At 33.6% G+C, this 6,002-nt stretch overlaps 1 pseudogene; it reads right to left on the bottom strand.

Annotated features, from left to right (window-relative positions):
• Nucleotides 1–3,704: 3,704 nt before the first annotated feature.
• On the bottom strand, nucleotides 3,705–6,002 carry LOC148554683 (uncharacterized; annotated as a pseudogene).

Consider the following 6,002-nt stretch of genomic DNA (forward strand, 5'->3'; position numbering starts at 1 on the left):
GGTAGCAACCAGTCTTATGTCAAGTGTTCGAATTTCAACTTTCTGAACTTCCGCATCGGTAGCTGTGTCCTAAAGAACTAACGTATCGCTTGCTATATCTGAGAATCGCACGTGACATTGAAACAAACACGAGTTTGCTTAAAAGGATTCTAAACTTAGGCAGAAAGGAGCAAACATCACGATGGTGTTCGCAAGAATTCGGGGAGATGCGTAGGATCGCAACTAAACAAGGATATACAAAAACAGTGAAGCATGCCAAAAAGAGAATCAATCGCATCTTAGTAAGAAAATCTGAATCAAGAAACTTCGATAGAACAATAAAAGAAAAGATGGTGTATGAAGTCAAAATAAGTTTATGTTGGATCAAAGAAGTACGAAGTTCACAAGAGATGGCCACTAAAATCAACGGTAATATTCACAAAGATTTAGGAGAATGACTAGGAACACAATTATATAACACACAATCTTTTAGAATCAAAGAAGAGGAAGAACATACAAGGCCTAAAAATTTTATAATATTTATCGAGCAAAATAAGAACACTAGGACAAATGAAGTTAAAGAAAACAATAAGAAGCAACAACACTATAGGTAAGGAAAGCTAAACAGCAACAAATATACAACGTAAATAAAATACCCACAACAATTATAAATCCAAATCCCAAGCAACAAGACAAAGACAATAATAGAGGGACAAAGCAAAACAAAAAATAGAAGATTTGACCGCACCTTTTAGAAAGACAATTGTACAGTTATGAAAATTAAAAACAGTAATTGTCACAAAAATTAACATCCTCATTTTCTCTTATCTAGAATTCTTTGACAAAGGCCATTTGAAATAATTATTGCCATAACCTTGAATATTAAGTATACTAGAATAAAATTTAATAGCTTTTGACTATAAATAAAAGATAAATAACGTAAAATATAATGAGAAAATGTAAGCAATCATCTCATTATTCCCAAGGCCAAAATTCACCTATACATTTAATTCATTTTTGTTATTATTGTAAAATAAAGTTAAATGATTCCCTATAATCATGTAGCTAAACTTAGTATGAAGTTACAAATAAATTCACATATAAAATAATAATAATAATAAAACTAAAATTTAAAATATTAGCAATTAACACACTAGGATCAATTATAATAACTACTTTCTTCTTTCTTTTTTTTTTTGGTCTAAATCTCCAATTATGAATTTGCTCTTAACATAATCAAAGCACATAGCAAAAGAATTTCAGAAAATTAGTATGAAATCAGATTTTTTGTAAAGATAAAATACAAAAAAAAAAATCATATTCATAAATATATATACTTTATCTTTGTTTGTTTTTTTTTTTTTTTTTAGATAAATGGAAAACACACATGCAAGTATGACTATGGTTATAGAAAAAGGTTGACTATTTCTTTTTTGTGAAAAGGAGAACAACAACTATAAACTATAAATTACCAATTGTAAACCAGTCATTATGCATACACGGATGCACATATTTTATATCGACAAATATCTATATCTGCTTTGCAGTAGTTTTCAACCGATATTAATGGCTCTTAAAATTTTAATATGCATAAGAATAAATAAAATAAAAATAGGAGCATATAATCATCAATGGTTGGAGGAAGATGTGAAATCCTTGTAAAAGAAATTTTTTCAAAAGAAAAAGGAAAGGAAAAGCTTAAAGTAATGGTGAGGTTTTATGTATAAAATAATAAAATACATTCTGATAGAAATCAAAACGCCAAATGCTGAAATACTTTAACAACTTCGCAAAGAGTCAAGAATTATAATAATTAAATACTTAAATGAGTGCAAAGCAAGAGAACAGAGCTTCCATAATCGTGACAAAAAAGCTAATGATTAAGATGTAAAGCAAGAAAATATTCAAGTAAATACTCCATAATACTAATAATAAAATTAGCAATAACTTCGTTACAAGAGAAAAGACTTTCAAATTACTAATCATTCAATAAAAAAATCCTAACTTGTTGAAAAATTTACCACAATAGTCTATATATATTATGATTGTCCTAATAAAATCTCAAGTTGTTTTGAATATTGATTCCCACTTATAAGTTTAAAAGCAACAAAGTTCACAAAAATCCTATATTATCACATTAAAATAAATAATATATTTTCAATCCGAGTAAAAATTTAATTTAAAGTATTATTATATAGCTCAAGTAAGTACATAATTTTACTTACACTATTTTATTCCACAAACCTAATCAAATGTAATTCATGAAACATCAAGTTTCGTTGAGAAATCTGATAATTTTAAAACTAGAGTTATTAAGGGGTACATAATAAGAAAGCATGGTTTATAATAATTAGTTGAATATAATAAAGAAAAAAAAATTCGTATAAGTAATTTATTTTGCTTTAAGAAATTAGATATCTAGTCTTTTTATCAAAAATTGTCAACAATTCTTTCCAATCTCTAAGATCTACTTCCAAATATCACAAAGGCACTACAAATTAAATCAAGAAAATCAGTCTCCCTAAACCTTTGAGAATAAGAACAATAGTTGAAAATAAGGAAATTTTTAGAAAAGCAAGGGTTAAGAAAATTCTCAGGTTTCAGATCATACTCAACAGCAAAATTCATCTTATAATCACCAACCAAAAGGCAAGCGTTCACAATCTTTCTCTCAACTTATCAAGCAGGAAATAGTTCCGTTACAAAAAGTCATATTCAGCAACAAAGAACCATAATGGAAACAGATCATCAATTAGAAAAACAAAACTAAACTTCTAGATCGAAAAACCAGCTAACTTATCACCCAAATAATTCACTACACTTAAGCAAAGAAAATCAACAATCGAACAATCAACAATAACACTCTATTCATATGTTGCATCACATAGTCCTTCTTGAGCAATTAAATAGCTGTTTTCAAAATTATTGATTTGAAAAAAGAATCAAAAGCTAATCAAAATTATGTTAGCTTCAAAAATCATCAACATAAGAAGGAAAATCTCAATATCGCTTATCAAATCCAGAACAAAGCATCTCGATCAGAAACTCAGCAAATTCATGCAATCCACAAATCCAAATACAATTCTATAAGGAAATCAGATGGTAATTCACAACAAACATAAATCGAATCTTTTAAGTAACTCATGAACTATTGACATTAGGAATCATAGAGAACAACCCAAAGACGAAGAAGATTAAAGCACACATTCACAAAATCGGAGAAAATTAGAACTAGCTAGGAGAGAAATCGCGAACCAGAACCAAAATTGAAACCATTGCAAAAACACATTCGAGAAAATCTACCAAAGGATATGTCAAGATTGGGTACAAAGGACAAGAGTAGTAAGAAGTGGTAGAGGACGCATGCTTTCAATAATCAGAAGACAACAATGACATAGAGGACAAAGAGGACATTCCTATAGGCCTTTGATAGTGCCACAATTTGTACAAATAGGCGCGCTTCTATTTATACAATTGTGATCCTATCATAGGACACTTGCTCCATATTACACAGACTAAACCTAAGCTCTGATACCACTTTGTCACAGCCCAAAATGAACCATGACCGACGCTCAGGGAAACAGTTCCCTAGCAAGCCTATCAGACTCAAATATAAATTAAATAAGAAAGTTACAAATATTTTAAAGAAATTTACAGTTTCCAAAATGAATAATTTCATATTTTTAATAAAAGGTAAAATAAATAGATATGGATGGATCCTGCCTGTGACATATGGAGCATATGACGTCTAAGAACTCAACAAAAATGAAGTACCAATTGCAGATCATTACTCTTGAATAGAAGGCTCACACATTCAAGTATTTGTTCCTGAAAAATATTTTTAGAAAAACGGAATGAGTTTTGCAACCCAGTGACTAGACAATACATCTATAATCCACATGAGACCATATAAACATTATCATAAAAATAATTTTAGTTAGAAAATAATAATTTATATGAATATGTGAATCAATAAGGGAGTTCTCATACAGAAATAAAATCAAATAGTCCACACTTAGGCGGCTCCACCTCTAAGGGTAGCCCTTTCCTCTCGTGTGTCCGTACGGAATAACAGATCTAACGTGTGGCCTACACGTTAGGCTAGCAACGCCCCTGCTAGCTGAGGTCTGAGCCAGATGCATCTAGGTTAACGTCATAACCGCCGTTAACTACGGTTTTCTAATACGAGTCTCCCAAACCAATTCAAAACATATAATTTCAAATACAACAAATCTTTGATCTTTCAAATATATAAGGTATCGAATCAAATCAAATCAGATAATATTTTCTCATCCGAATCATATTCAATCATATTTTCTCAATCTTAAGGCATTTCAAACATATTCACAATTCCAAAATAAGTGAGTACCAACCCAATTTCAATACTTCAAAAATACATATTCAAATAAAACCAAATGTTTTAAGATAATATAAACTTTTATTTTCAAACATACATATAGTCTCATAAAAATATATAGTCTCATGTGCATATTAAAATGAGCTTCACAAGGATAAATATTTAGTTCTAATAAATCAATTAGTAAAACCAATTTAAAATCATTTGATAATAATTTTTGTGAGTATAACTAAGTTTAAAGTTCTGTATATCAAAATAATTATAGATGTAAAATCAAACCATTATAAATGTAAAGCCTACTCACAACATGGTCCTAAGGGACCGAAGATATCGAACCCGGAGTGCCAGAATCCAAGGTGAGGAGGATTGAAGTAAAATGAAATAGATGAGCACAGAATTTGGATCGAGACGGTGGCAGCAACTTCCACGGCTACATCGCAGATGAAATCATAACATCAACAGCTCCAACCGTTCCATGATAGCACTAATACCAGTACTCAAGATAATTTCCAGCAGAAACGCAACAAAAGTAGGGCGATAGTACTAAAACAGAGATATATTATCGCAATTAAAACCAGAGCATGTGAGAAAAGAAGAAAATATAGCAGAGTAAAGGTGGAAGCGTTATAGTTTCATACATGGAGTCAGAACAGGGGAAAAATTGTGCTGATTTAGAGACAAGAATGAAGGGGGTGTAGGGCTGAGCAAGATCACAACAGGGATGGAGACGGTTCATTAGTAGTGACGTCGGTGATGCTCCCCTGACGACGAGCTCCGTTGATGGCAATAGCAGACGCGACGATGGTGAACGGCTCCTCCATCGCGACTCTTTCTTCCTCCCTTCACTGGCCGACTCAAACTCTCCCTCTTCATTCAGCAATGACGGTGACCCCCAACAGAGATGGCGGCGGTTGAAGCTTAGCGGCGACGGAGACAAGGCGCGGCGGCTGTAGCAGTTCGACGGCGGCGAGGCAGAACGGTGGCAGTCCTTCTTCTGTGTCTCCTCTCTCGCACTCGTCCCTCCTCTCGGACGCACCTTTCTAGGTTCTGGCCTCTGATGGCGACGCAACTGCAGCGAGCTGGACGCGGCTGGCGGCGACGCGACGGGACACGAACGGCATGCTCCAAGTCGGCGGTGATGAGGTGCGACTCTCTCTCTCTCCTCGCATGTTGGCTCGGCGTGGACAGCTCCCGCCTTCCTCCTCCATTCTCTTCTGGCAGTCTCCCCTTTTCTCTCTTTCCTTTTTCTTTCTTTCTTTTTTCCGTCAGAGTCTGGGTGTGCGTGCTGTGAGGAAGAGGGTGTGAGGGGAGTGAGAGTGTGTGCGGTAGTGAGAGATGAGTGAGTGTGTTAGAAGAGGGTTAGGGTTTGGTTTGAAAAAAGAGGAACAAGGGGTATTGTAGGGATTTTACATTCTACCATCCTTATAAAAATTTTCGTCCTCGAAAATTGATATAATCTTCAAAACTTTACATGCTTTTAGCACTTTACCGAACATGAGAAATGAGCATAATGAGGTGCAAAAGTTACAAGATAGGATCCTGATAAAATGATGTCATTGGCGTTTCCCTACTCTCGTTCCCTTGAAAACTTAGATATACATAGCCCTCTTCACGTCGTTCGTCAATCTTTTCTAAATACAATCTTGGTTCTGTAGTACATATCCAT

Source organism: Arachis ipaensis, chromosome B6, assembly GCF_059453495.1.
Source record: "Arachis ipaensis isolate K30076 ecotype BB chromosome B6, ASM5945349v1, whole genome shotgun sequence".
Classification (NCBI taxonomy): domain Eukaryota; kingdom Viridiplantae; phylum Streptophyta; class Magnoliopsida; order Fabales; family Fabaceae; genus Arachis; species Arachis ipaensis.